The 14,878-nt window shown below is 42.6% G+C and overlaps 1 long non-coding RNA gene across 4 annotated transcripts in view; it reads right to left on the reverse strand.

The window, feature by feature from the left end:
* The window catches only part of LOC105289102, a 55,269-nt gene extending 42,480 nt beyond the window's left edge, over positions 1-12,789 (reverse strand). The window contains exon 1 of one of the 4 annotated variants that reach the window (XR_002779257.1): positions 12,581-12,789. This is a non-coding gene — a long non-coding RNA (uncharacterized LOC105289102). The remainder of the gene's footprint in view (positions 1-12,580) is intronic. The other 3 variants (XR_002779258.1, XR_002779259.1, XR_895642.2) reach the window with 3 other exon arrangements.
* Between the last annotated feature and the right edge of the window lie 2,089 nt (positions 12,790-14,878).

Genomic DNA, 14,878 nt, shown 5'->3' on the forward strand with positions numbered 1-14,878 from the left:
GACCCTGGGTTCAGGGTGGGAAGGCCGCCGCGCTCGAGGCCAGGTTTGCCAGAGGCGTCGGGCACAAGAGCAGCGGAGTCGCGCCTCCAGGCGGCTTGGTCTAGCGTTACCCAGGACGGCTCCCGGGCGCAGCTCTCGGGTCACGTGCCCCGGAGGCCTCGGCCAAGGACGGCCTTCATCCAACTGCTCCGAGCGGTGAAAGGCGCCTAAACCCGGATCCTGAACGCCCGGAGGGATTCTCGAAACAGCTGTCGCGCCCCTTGACGTCTGCGTTGGGGTGGGGGAGGGGAATCTAGGAAGAAAGTACCTGAAGTCTTAGGGCAAAAGCCAACTGAGAAGAGGTAGGAGAGACTGGGATCTGATAGCGACCACCGGCTACCCACTCCCAAGGTGACTAGCTCCGAGATTATTATGCAGTGGGGTAGCAGAAAAGCACTGCCTCGAAATTCAAATTTCCCTACCTCATTGACTCCTGGAATAGTCCTTTGGCCGCTGAGTAAAACTAATTTTTCTTCCTTTTTCCTCCCATTTCTCCCAAAGGGGTGGCGGGGGGGGGGTGGGGGAATGTCTCCAGATATTAACCTAGTTGTTCTGACTCCAAATTAAAACATCCCTTTACACTGTCCAGAGACAAGGGTGAGTGTAGAAATTCTGCCCGGAAATTTCATTCGTTAGCATGTGACTATTAATTATACAAGTTGCCTTCCTGCTATTTCCTTCTGGAACAAGATGAAAATCCCCAATAAAAGCCAGGAGTAACCCAAACTATTACTACTGTGCTGTTAGAGTGAGGGAGAACAAGAAAGAAACTTCATTCCTCTCAATTTTTCATTTCTGATAAACTTTAAACACCTTTTCATTTTTAAGATCCAGGGGGCATTTGATCGGTAATTTAACTTGACTGATACCAAAATTTAAAAGTTCATTTTGTCTTAACTATTAGTTTATTTTCCTTAATCAAAAGAGCCTTAAGCTTATTAAAACAACAACAACAAAAAACTGAATTTCCTTCCAAAATGCCCTCCCTGTCTGGTTAAGGAGCATCTAAAATACAAATAGTACCGCATACTTATTCACATTACAATCATGAGGCAGTATGTGGAAATTAACACTATTAACTTACATGTTTTTAAATATCTGAAATAGAGTTTGGGTTCAATATTCTTCTCAAAAGTGGGAGGGCTTTTTGTTTTCATAAAATTGGTTAACAAATAATATTGTTACATATAGATATCTAGTAGTTTTTCTGGAATTAAGTGCATTTTCATTGAAATAAGCCCAGACTGATAAGGTTGCTTGGTAGCAGTTAAGTCTGTGGAGGGAAAAAGATAGCATTGTCAGTGCAATTAATTTTAACCTTGAACACAGTGTGTGTTTTTAAAATTTCCAATCTTTGTCCTATAGTTGCCAAGACTTCCGTCTCTGCTATGGAAGTATATGTGTACAGGGTCTGTGGTTTTGAAGCAGCAAAGGTCTATGTACTGCAAATGACTCCAATCTAGGGTTTAGGAAAACCTTGGATGCATGCAGTTCTGTGGTTCAGAGCCTCGGTCAACCAGAGACCCAAAGGCAAGCTCTGCAGATGTCTTCTACTGTGGTGTGGAAAGCAATATTTCTGGCAGAGGCTCATGTGTAAGACACGACCCCCGGGGGAACAGAAGGATGGAGTGGGAAACATCCCAACTATAGTAGCAACAGCCTCTCATCCTCCTGGACAAGAGGAGTAAAACTCAGATTTATTTCTTCCACACAAAATCAGTTAGTAAGGTTTTTTACTTCCTTTCATTTTAAGAAAACAACAGAAATTCAATGCTAAATGAGTTTCAAACTAAAATACACAGAAATCAGAAATTCGGTTTTTTGAATTGCGTGCAAATCATGTTTCATACATAACACGTGCCAGAACTTCCTCATAGCAAGAAAATTCACTGAAGACTGAAATCTACAGTGTATCACAATACAATGTGAAGCCACATTTGACAGTGGCTTTCTCATCTTCTTCTGGCCATAGGCCTGGGGTAAGGTGTTTTTCTACTGTCCTATTAGATGTTCCTAAGCCTCACTGGGGCCAGAAAATAACACAAGTTAAGTCTAAGATGCTAACAGAGATTTTCTTCTTGGGACCAGTCTCCCACTTTGAAACTAACACAGTGAGAACAGTAAGCATTTGGAGAGAGCAAAAAATTCTGTAGAATATGGTGGTGAGGGGTAAGATATACAGAAAAGATGGGGCTTTCCTCCCATTATCCCAAGGAAAAAAGTCAGTAACAATACATACAGTAAAGAATAAAGGACCAAATTAACAGTTAACCAATGTTTAGAGAGAACCTTTCTCACCCCGCTTCTCATTCTTAAATCTTGACTTGTAGAAAACAGGCCTAACTAGCTCTGCACTTATTTTCTGGAGAGCTCAAGGGCTGAAGGCATTGTTCAGATTCAGGTGTCTTGCAACTAATGTTAGTCTTTTGTGAAAAGGGGTTCTCTCCTGACCCTGGAAACAAAGGAGAAGTGGAGATTCCTGAGCAGGCACTTACAACCTGTTCCTAGAGCAGAAGCTTCCAAATATCACCAAGAACCAAGAATATCAACAGAACTGAGTTTCTGCATCTGAAAAAAACGGAGAGGGCTCTCGGTTGCTGAGTGTGGAGAACACATGCATGGGTGTGTGTCTGGCAGCCAGGTGGTGGTGAGCACCCAATTGTAACTGCAGTCTGTAAACTATACAGGTGAGATTAGATCATTAAGAACACTTCCTAGGGATTTTCTGTCAGGTACTGGCTAACTCCAGGAGCCTTTAGCCTGGCTTTGGAATTTCATGTAAAGGCCCTTACTCTGTTCCACCCTCTGAAGTCACCCTCTTCTGTGGGAGAAGAACAGTCTCCCAAGGAGGAAACCAACTTTTACGTTAAAGTACATGAACAATCCCCATCTCCTTGTAGGCCTGAAGAGAATTCAGCAGGTTGGCATTTTTCTGCTTTCTAAACACATGGCCCACCAACTTACCCAGGATCCTGCAGTGAGGGTGAGCAAATAGTGGGTAAAATAAAGGGAAAGGAAATATGACCTTAAAACAGAAGTAGAACAAATAAGTATTATTCTGCCCTCTCCTTCTTACCCTGCTCCTTCCCTCCCTTGCCTCTGAGAATAAGCCACCAGAGTCCTCTAGAACACTCTGAGTTTCTGCTCTTAAATGGCTCCTTTGCCAAGGAGGAACAAGGTCTGTTTCTGATCTGGGAACTCAGATGCTGTTATTGCAACTTAATTTTGTTGTGGCTTCTTTTCAAAGATTATTTGAAATGAATTGTTTCTTTTGTTTACTACCCAACAAATGATCTCTGCTAATCTTATATTTTATCTCCCTAACATATGGAAAAGCTATTTATTCTAGCCAATCACAATAAAGTGAAGAAAACCCCATTTTATGGAAAAATATATATCACTAGTCTGTTGATCATTAAAGATATGATTACCAGTGAAAACCCTCTGAAGGTGGCACATTTATGCTTCCAGGAACAGATGGGGACACGCATTTTCCTTGCAAATACTTTTGAAATTGCTCTACTGGTAGCAGTATAAAAATGATATACAGATGCCAGGGCCGGCATGGCCAGGATGAGTGCGCCAGATTTACACAGTAAAGCCTTCACACACAGGCTGTCAGTTTTGATTGATCTCTACTATACCTCAGGAACTTGTTGACTAGGTAGGGAAACAGTGCAAATAATTCACTGCAGCAAGTCAGATAATTCACACAACCAATCGGTCTGCTTCACTTTCTGGCTGTGACATACGAGCCTTCCCTACAAAGATGCATCATTTTCCAGCTTGAGCAATATTCAATGTCAGGGAAGAAAAGGTATTAAAGCCACACAAAAGGAGGCAGACTATCGCAGGACCAGAAGTTGTTTTGGTAATAGAGGCCAGATCCTGCTCTACTCTAAGTCCTACCAGAGCGTTCAGGCTCAATTGTCATTATCATATTGATTAAAAAAAAAGTTCATCATAGTGCAATTTTAGGTTTAACGCCAACGGATCGAGAAAGAGCAAAGAATTATCCCACAAAAGCACAACATTCTTACCACAGGGACGTTTCCCTGTTCCAGTTCATTGATGGAGTTGATTAAGTTTAAATGAAGCAGACACTGGATAAAAGTAAGGGTATTGACCACCAGGCACCGCGATCCGTGCTTGAAAGGACCTGATACATGCAGAAAAGCAAGATTTGCTAAATGCTCTAATCTTCAATCAAATCTTACATCAATACAGACAAAGTTTGGTAATGAGAGATTCAATGAAGCATGCGGGAGAAAGAATTAATCCTCTTGGTCTAAACTGGCTTCAACTTTGAAGCTTGCTCCGAAGGAAAGACAGTTATCTAAATGCTAAATAAGAAACTTATTGTACTTTTCATGGCATGCTAATCTTTTGTCTATTTCATCTCTATTATGTGTATGCTCCTAGATTGCAGTTGTCATGGTGATTATATCAAGCCACGCTCAGGGGATGGTGTTGAGAAGCCAGGCGAGGAGGTAGAAAAGACCCCCACGCAGTCCACAGCATGGGGGGTGGGGGGGATATCGAGGGGAAGGAGAAGGAGAAGTAGGCGGGCACCAGATGCCTCACAGGCTCCTTCCCGCCAGGGTCTGGAGCCCAGCTCCGACTCCAGTCAGGGCCAAGGAGGCTTGGGCTTTTCTGAGCCTCAATAGCCATGGTCCCCTCAGCTAGGTGAGCAGGAGTATTTGGTAATGGTAGTGGTGAGGGGTGCAGGCATCTTTCCTACTTCAAACCCCTTTCCCCATAAAGGTTTTAGTCCCCAGGCCCCTCCCTCTCCTCAGTCTCCCCTTTCTCCAAGCACTGCAACCAGCTGGGTGGAAAAGGCCACTGGAGAGGGAAAGGAGAAAAACGGGGCTCAGATATTGGCGGCCGCCCTGCAAGGCTGTGCCCCACGGCGGGAAGTTCAGTCATAAGATCCTGGCTGCTGGAAGTCGAATGCTAACCCAGAGGAAAGGCCCAGGCAACCCAGGCAGGAGGTGGAAACTATAGGGTCACAGAGCCCTGGCGACCAAAGGTGACCCTGGGCCCTTTATGTGTTTTACAAAAGTTGCCAAATTAAGACAGGATTATAACTGCTCGAGTCCTTGTCAGGGCTGAAAGGTTGGGAGTCTCAAATATGCCCTGGCAGTGTTGATGAAAAGCTTAAAAAGTAATAAAAGGGAGAAAAGAGCGAGGAAAGTAACATGTATAACTCTTATTAAAAAGAGAAGAGCCACAGAGAGGTTGTGAACTTGAATCATTGTTTGAACTTTAATTTGTTCATTAACAGGATTTGCCCCTCACTGCGAATGTTATTACTTCCCTTTGCCGCTCAGCAACAACTCTGAGCATAATGAAAGAGTCTGGCAAAAAGTTAAATGCCTGGTAATTAATTCATTTAATTGAAAAAAGGGGGGAAAGAGAGAGATCCCACTCCAGGAGCGGAAGGCAGAGGGGTTAGAGAAAGGGACAAGGCTAAAATCTGCACTGAGGCCCTCTCTGAGGCCCAATGCCCACTATCCATGTGGGAAGGGAGACTTGGTCTCTGATGAGGTTCCTGCAGCAAAATTATGACATCGGCATCTGTCCCTCTGTACAATGCCACCTGCCTCTGGTCCGAACCCTCTGGCCAGGGTTTCAGCCAGGAGCTACTCTGGATGATCTATTAGGGTGGCATGGATAAGAGAAATGTAAAAATAATATATATTCAGAAAATCTTTCATTAAAAAGTGGGTCGATGTTTTTTGCTTTCTCCCCTTCCTTCTCTTGGAACAGGTTTCTTTTGCAATCTTCTGTTTCCAGGATGGAGTGAAAAGGAGTCAGAACCCAGATATAATCGGCATGTTTGCATCTTAATCAGCCTTATAACATCATGATTTCTCCTCACCCCTCACCCCAGCAGATGATTTAAATAAACTCAGGAGAGGAAAATAAAATACACTCCTTGCCTCTGCACAGAAGTGACAAGACTAAGCTAGCTTGCTTTGCCTATAACTTCACAGGGCCTGCTTTTTCCTTTGTCATTTACCTCCTTTCTGTGTTTTGTCAACCACCACGCACAATCCCCTTGCATGTGTATTCTCCTTCCAAGAGAAGCAATGCATGGCCACAATTAACTATTGTGACACCATGTTATCCCTGTAGTCATATGAGAGAACAGCAAAATTCAGGAAATCAGTGGTAGGGCAGTTATCCTTTCCTACTTAATATGTTTAAAGCCTACCACTGAACAGTAATAGGCAGTTGAGATTTCCTCACATTTTTAAAACTGGTGTCCATATACCAGTGTGATTTTCTTTTTACAAATACAATTACCTACCATATATTCTTCCATTATAAAACCACTATGGACAGAAAAAAGAGAGGTTAGGAGAGAATGAGAGACAATACAAAAGAATTTTCTAGTTTCCAAAACTATTTCCTAGGTTTGTATGTTTAATTAAATCACTTTTAAACTCCAGGGAGAAGATAGAATTTTCTCATTCAAATCACAATGTCACCAAATAAAGTCATCAAAATTACTATTTGCTTGAGAGCATCCTCCCCATTTAACCCAATGAGACTTAGTACTACAATTCTAACCTCAAACTCCATACAGCTATAAATGATCTATACCTGTACCTTCCTGAACACCAGGGAAGAGTACACACCTATCTGCATTAACAGGAAGGGAAAAGGAACTTTTAAAAAGAGCTATTTTATAAGCTGGAGCAAGTTCTAGAGTTTACTTAGCATTAAAGTTACTACCTTTTATAGTCCCTGGATAGTCAGTGAGTTCTATTTTCCAAAGTTATGGACCTATAGTACAGTTGTTTTATTCTGGAAAACTGACACTAAATATTAGGGTCTACAAATCAAATCAAAACAAAACAAAATTTCCCTAACTCCACACTGCTGAACCCTAAGCTCCTTTTATGAAAGAAACTTTAAAGAGACCACATCAGCCAGGTCTGGTAATGTAGCCACTATCCTAATGTAGATCTGTACCACCTTACATGTGCTTGAGTAAATTTCTTCCTACCTTCAAAATAGCCTTCATAGCACCTTGAGATTAACCATCCTAAACCCCCACTTTACTGAAAAACCTTGATAGCTCTGATACCCTATAACAGGTCCAGCTCCCTAAATTACCTTTAATCCTCCTCTCCACCCTCCCCATAGTCATTAATTGGCCATTTCTGGTTTGTTTCCCACTGTTGGCCTACACAAAGCAACACAGCTCTTCAGGCAGACAGCTCTCCCACTAAAAACACCACATGAATTATCTTCATTTTATTGAACACTTGTTAGGTGCCAGGCACCATGTTAGGCATTATAAACATCACCTAATTTAAGTCTTTTGATTTAGTGAGATATGATTATAAGACTGTAGAAACTGAGACTAAAGAAATTAAGGTACTTGTCCAACGAAGATCTCACAGCAGAGACAGGATTCTTATGCTTATCTGGCTCAAATGCTGGTTTACTTTCCACTCTGGCATACTCCCACCCCTGCTGTGCCGTGTGTTCTCATCACTCCTTCCCTTTGCCATCTGGGATGCCTTTCAGCTCTACTATGTATATCTGAATCCCACTCAGCTTACAAATCCCAGAGAGAAATTCCCACCTCTATCTTGAAACCTTTCACCATCATCCTAGTCACTGGCAGATTGCTTTACTATCTGCAGCACATAGTTGGCACTCCCATTCTCTGCCTTACAGTATAATTCCCTTCCAATTATACTGTAAGTTCCTTGAAAATGGGAATTTGACTTGTATTTCTCACTCTCCAGAGCCTAATAATATAGCTCACATTTGTTAAGCACACACTTCATGCACAACAATCCTTAATAGCAGATACTATTATTATTGTCATTTTGCAGATAAAGAAATTGAGGCTCAGAGAGATAAAGAAACTTGCCCAAGCCACTCAGCAAGTAGATGATCTGATATTCAAACAGATTGTCTGAACTGAATGCCCCTTTTCTTTGGCCAATATACTGTACTGATTCAAATAAACTATGCTTCACGCAATGTGAATTTATAAAGTGTTATCGTGTGGAGGATACTCAACAAAACTCCAGAAAGCAACCTGGTAACAATGTCTTTAGACAAAGGGCACTGTTTTTACTCCTCAGTAGGGCAGATTCTGAAACTGAACAGAAGAAAGGATGAGTGTATATCATTCCATAATATCCCAGACCAACCCACCCATCATCCCCTTCTCTCTAGGAGCCATGCCCCATGTTAGTAGGAACCAATGATGCTATATCTGTACTGGTGTTTCTGTGGGAAAGAGGGATACAGTGCCCTTGCCACAGCAGCCTCTGTACCTTTTATATACAGAGGAAAGTAGGAGAAAATAAAAGACACAGGTGTTAATTTTTTAAAATGGCCTGCAAAGGGGGTTGGAGGGAGGTCTTGCTGTCTCTGCAGTAAAAATGGGTTGCTGCTGTGGGAAGAATAACAATTGCAAAAAATGTTCACAGCTGACCAATTAAACCAATATATGAAACTCCAGCCAGCTTCTTGTTCTCTTCTAAGACACAAAAGTGGTATGAGATTAATGAATCTCTACGGAAAGAACTTCTGAGAGTATAAGAATCAAGGCCTGGAAGTCTACTTTCCCCCACATGGAGATTGTCCCTTTGGCACAAGTGCTGAAGATCTGGAACTTGATGGTATTAAGTGAGCTAGCAGGTTTCTTTATAGCCAACAGGTCTTTAGGAAGTGTTTTAAAAAAAAATCTCTTGCATGGCAACAGGGTACCTCTTATGAGTCTGAGAAAGGAGCAATAATGATTAAATTATCACTTGTCTCTAGTACCCATGCTAAAACGAGTCTATACTCCCAAGTTCACAAAGTGGGGTTTCTAGCTTCATTTACATTTTGGTTTAAATATCTGGACAGCTCAAGGGCTCTGACTCTTACTTTCATCCATAAAACTTGTGTTGTGGCACACAAAATCCTTGTACATGCACAGCACTTACTAAACCAAATCCTTCCATTCACTTCATCTCGGATGAGGCTCAAAACCACCCTTTCAAGTTGACCCATTGGCAATGTACATACTAGTACTGGTACACACTAGTACATACATTTTGCCTATGAGGAAAGTAAAATTTGCCTCAAGTAATCCATTCGGTACATGATAAACCTAGTCTCCATCCCTGGTCCAGGATTCTTTCTACCACATGATACTTCCCAGTTCTCAGGGTTATTTCCAATCTTTTCTAAATTCTGGCTCCACATGTGAATGTTGTAAATCTAAAACCAGGAAATTCCTCTTTATCTGAAGAGATGGGCTTCCAGCTACACTAACCAAACTTCTATTACAAATAACTGAGACATACTAAGAACTCCTACTCCAGTCCTGAAGCTATAAACACTATATACAAAATTTAATATTTAGATTCAAATTAAGAAATATTTGGATAGTTCTTAAATCTACAGAAGATGAGCAGGCACGATGGTTAGGCTATCCATTTCAAAAGAAAGGCTAACATCACTGTCACTTGTTTTTCCACAATTATCATCATTTATTGAGAGTTTGCTGGGTACCTGATACTCCCTTGTACTTGGTAACATAAAATTTTGGAGCTGTTTTGTCTACCTAATGGACAAAGTCCAGGGTCTTTCCCCAGGAAAGATCTGGAATTGGTCCATCTTGTTTACTATTCCTTTAGTTAGATTTGTAAACCTGTATCCAGGGCTCAGCAGGTCCCCTTCCCTAATTTCTGAGCAATAACCAAGTTCATCAAAGCAGGTAGAACTCAAAGTTCCAGATCTTATGACTGGTTGAAATAAGGATGTTCTTTTTATCTCAGTTCAAACTTTGTTAATCTCTACATCCAGCCTAAATCTGGGGTGAAAGACATGAACATATTTGTTGCTATACATTTGACTATACAGTTGACTATATATATACTATATTAATGTATAGTCATATCTTGGGTATATAGTTTCAGCCCTACAGTACATTAGGATTAAGGATAAATTACTCTTAACATCTTCATTTCTATTATTATACTTCACAAAATTTTACATTCTTTAGGCACATCTTACAGATTTCACACACACAAAAAAATGTTTTTATTCAAGGATCTAGGCATTGCTGTGAATGATTTCAAGCATTATCCAAGAAAAAAATCAGAAGTACATATAACTGGGATAAACACATTGGCCACGTTTTTCTATTTGTATTAAACCAATGAATTTTAGCCAGGTGTACTTGTGACTACTTGGGATATGTTTTGTTTGCTTAATTTAATGGCAGGCAATTCTTACTTCAGCTTGGGAGAAAAAAAGTAAATAATGTGGTTTTGATTTTAACTAAAAATATAGCATTTCCACTCACATAAAACCAGAGTCCAGTACACCATATAAAGAATAAGATCATTTTAGGAAAACTTTATATTCTAAAATAATTAAAAGAATATCATAAATCTCTTCAATCGCGTAACTCCTTTAAACTTTGTGTTTACGTTTTAAAGGGAAGAAAACATGGTACTGTGAACAGGGCACAGGCTGGCAAAAACTGATTTCTAATTTATTTCCTCCCCTTAACTTACTACTTGAGAGTAGTCACTAAAACTTTCCATTTGTACAATCAAAGGCTATAGTTTTTAAATCCTTCATAATAATATTCCTTGGGTTTCTTGGGTCTAGTTTTAGTTGCATTTTAAAGAATTATTTATTAAATGCCTGTAGGGATCATGTTCAATCTCAAAGTAAAGTGGAGGATCTATAATAGGTAATGAATAAATGCTTACTGAATTAATGTATGGAGGAAAAGAAAACCATATGTTGGGTCAACATATAGGAAATTCATTGTAAAATTAACTCCCACAGGATTTGGTCTCTGTAAATATAACTTCTAACTCTTATATAATATCAAGTCTAAAGCATCTGCTTAGATTTGGATTACTTTAGATCTTAGAATTCATTCATTAGGGCCCTAGCCATAGTTTTGAACTTAATCACTGGTTTCAAGTGACTCCTGATATAATTAAACTTTAATACCCATGAGTCAGTAGTAATCATTAAGACTAAAGTTCTACAGAAAATTACCTGACTTCCATACCTGAGATAAATTCATCATTTCACACATCCAGTACTTGTACTAAAAGCATGTTTTCTTATTTAAGCTAGCAGATGACCATCTTTCACAATAGAAGTATAAACATACCTAGTTTCCTCAGTTTTCCAATTATTCCAGTATGTTTGGTCTGATATCAGAGCTCTCTCACTGACTTACTATGAGACTATTTGGTAGGTCACATAACATCTCTGTTCCTCAGTGTATCTGATAGAACAGGAATAAGACAAAACCCTCCTCCTTCCTATGGGGACTTTGCGAGTACTGATAAATACCTACAAAATGATAAATGCTACTACCTCTTTCAGCATTTTGAAAGATGTCAACCAAACAAAATATTTTTGGTGTGTGAATTAAAATGCCTCTTACTGATGGTCTCAAATGTTTCCTTGCAAGATAGCGTGTCAAGAACGGGCTTATATATTATCCATCCTCCAGAACGCACTGACATCACACTTCATAATAGCTTGGTATGATGATTGCTGTCAAAATCGCCTGCACAGAAACATCCGTGCCCTAGATTGATATAATGTATTAGCGTGACAGAGGACTAAAAAACTAAGAACAGTTTGCGAGACACGACTTTAAGCAATCGGTATAGGGAGCTATGCTATGTGTGAGCTGAAGGGCCTCAAGACTTCTTAAGCTTTAACTTAAGAAGGGAATGAAAGTTGCATGGAGGTCACGTGGGTGGAAAGGGGGCAAAAAGGCAAGCGCCCGCCTCAGGAGTAGAAAAAAAATATATATATATATGTATGTATATACATATATATACATACATATATATATATGTATATACATACATATATATATATATTTTTTTTAATTCGAATCCCGTTCAGGGAGAAGCCTTTGGGTGTCTCTTTTCCATGACCATCACTCAATGGCACACACTTTGCTTGGAAATGACAGAGGCGAGGGGCTGGAGGGCGCGACAGTCCCTGAGGCGGGCTGGGGAACCAGACCCGACATATGGGTGGGTCAGGATCGGGTCTACTGGCTCGGCCTCGCGAAGCGTTCCCGGCTCCGGGGTGGCGTTCTCGTCACCGCTTTCAGACCGCCGTTCTCCCTGATTCCACATCGCGTGACCCGCCGCCCACGCGACCCCGCGTCCGGGTGACCCGGCAGCACCTGACGACGAAGCCCAGCCGGCCCGCTCTCTCCTCGCCCTCCCCTGGGGTTTGCTATGGGCAAGTTCCCTCCGAGGCTGGGTCTCTCCACAAGTCCCCTCCCCAACTGCGGCATGAGAACCAGAGTCCCCCGGACCGCGGGGGCTCATCTGCACACAAAACTCCCACAGGGCCGCGGTGCCTCCGCGCCTTGCTACTCCCGCTCCCGGAGCTCAGACAGCAGCTCGCCGCGTTACCACGTCCGCTCCCGCGGCGGGAAGCCTCAAGCGCCAGGCGAGATCCCGCGCACGCGAGCACCCCCGCCCCTGCGCAGGGCCCGCGGCCCGAGGGAGACTCTCACCTCAAATGAACGGGCGCTGCCTCCTGCAGGAGGAGGAGAGCGGGTGGGGAATACTCACACTAGGCCGGGCCGCAAAGGTACCTCGCGGGGAAGGACGCGCAGGCTCACGCCGCGGAACGCAGCCCCAGCGGATAGCGCCCGCACCGCCTCCTCAGAAGGGAGGCCTCTACCGTCCGGCAGTGGACCTGCAGGCCCCGCGCTCGCCGCCACGGGCCGCGCCTTCGGCCCCGCCCCGCCCCTCGGCCCCGCCCCGCCCGCCCTCCGGCCCCGCCCCTCCGGCCCCGCCCCTCGACGCTATCCCGTCCCGCCAGCCCCGCCCCTCGACCACTTTTTCGCCTGCCGGCTCCCTCCTCTACTCAGCCCTCCGGGTATCATCGGCTTTCCCAGAGACAACGCCAAACGACGAGGAGATCCTTCCACCAAAATGAGCTGTGATATCCTGATGGCTATAATTTATTCCAAATCGTCTCTGGACTGAAACGATCAATTAGCAGCCCGAATCGCACTGTGAAGTAAATTGTCACACTCTCTATTACAGGATAGTTATCGTATATTTATAAGGTGTGTTTTCTGCAGTCAAAACCAACAAGGTGTTGAGCGACCAGTCATAAACGCATTTCTTCATAAAGAGGGGGAGAAAAGCTCCAGCATTGTGTGGCAGGGGGAAAAAAAATCCCAATGACAGTTATTACCTTTCCCGCCCTCTCGCCGAGGGTGATGTTTCCCCTTGGCAACTTTGGAAAGTGCAGTGAGGGTGAGAACTCTGCAATGACTCTTTTGGCCATGCGTGTGACTCCATGAGCAGCGTCCTTGTGAACAACAGGAAGACAGACTCGCAGCCCCAAGAGGAGAGGTTTTCTTACTGTGTAAATACAGATCAGGCGTAAGGATCACTCTGTCTTTCTTCATTCCTATCCCGAAGAATAATATCTTACTCTATGCATGTTTGCATTCTATACTTAAGTTTCTGTTCTTTCTTGGGTCTCAGGGTGTTCTCCCCCTCCCTCTGCTATTTAGGTATTATATACTGTAGATTATTCCAGGGTGATATATAGTTTACCCATGGAGAGAACGGTGCGTTCTGAATTGGAATCTCTGCCAGAATGCTTCCATCATACATAGATGAGATGGCACAAAGTTCTGAGAAAGTCATAAATTCTCTTCCAGTCTGGTAGGCTGTCTTGACTGGTTTGTATCCAGTTAATATTCCTTTTGCCTGAAAATCATAGCTCTAGAGCCCAGCCTACTGATTATTAATTGTGAGAAAAGTTTAGCAGCCAGAAGTATGCCTCTATGGGCAATAAACTGATATTTGTGGAGAGTGAGTCACAAGGTGTAGGGGGTAAGATGCAGAGTTTAGACCACAAACTTCTTAGGTTAACTTCCCCCATGATTTCTGCATGGCAGGTTTTGTCTGCAATGCCAACCTCTGAAGAATGGAGAGAAAGAAAATCTGGTTGGGTATTTGAACTGTAGGGCACCTATTGCCATTGGGCTTCCCACAGCAGAAATGAGCACCATGTTGTTCTCTCAGAAGGCAAAGGGTTTACTGACGCTTGCCTCATTTGAGTACTGGCATAGCAAAGAGCCAGATCCTGCACCTTCATACTGTACCTTCCAACATTATTGATTTTATTTGCATTGAATAGCTAATATTTATTGAACAGTTACTCCATGCCAGGCACTGTGCTTTGTATTATATGCATTACTTTATTGAATCCTATCAATAATCTTATGTGGGAAGGTTCTTCATTTTGCCAATAAGAAAACTGAGATTTATCAAGATTAAGTAACTTAACAAAGGTCACACTCCTAGTGATAATCTCAAACCCAGATCAGTCTCCAACACCCAAGCTCTTCACACCAACAAAATAATACCTCCAAATTTAAGACGTCTATCTAAGATTTTCCACCAAAAAGATTTTAGTGGAGCTGATGATACAATCAAAGTAGTGAATTCTAGGAGAAGAATGAAAGAACAGCTGTTTGCAAGGGAAAGACACAAGAGATACTTATACCCCAACCTGGATAGATTACCCTTTTCTGTTCTACCCTTCCTATGTCTTTTGATTTCTTTTTCAGAGCTACCACCTGCCATCTGGTGTCTAGTTAAAGATCTTACCCACGGTCAGTGGTGACTGCTAAGCATGGGGAAAGGGGGAGGGTGGATGCAGCAGACTCAGAGAAAGCAGAGAACCTGGGTGGGGGTTGGAGGGGGAACCTTAAGTGGAAGACAGAGTTGGCCAGAGGCCCTTGTCCCAGACCCCTAGCTCTGAGAATGAAATGTTGCTTCCTAAT

The sequence above is a fragment of the Pteropus vampyrus genome, unplaced genomic scaffold (assembly GCF_000151845.1).
Source record: "Pteropus vampyrus isolate Shadow unplaced genomic scaffold, Pvam_2.0 Scaffold22, whole genome shotgun sequence".
NCBI lineage: Eukaryota > Metazoa > Chordata > Mammalia > Chiroptera > Pteropodidae > Pteropus > Pteropus vampyrus.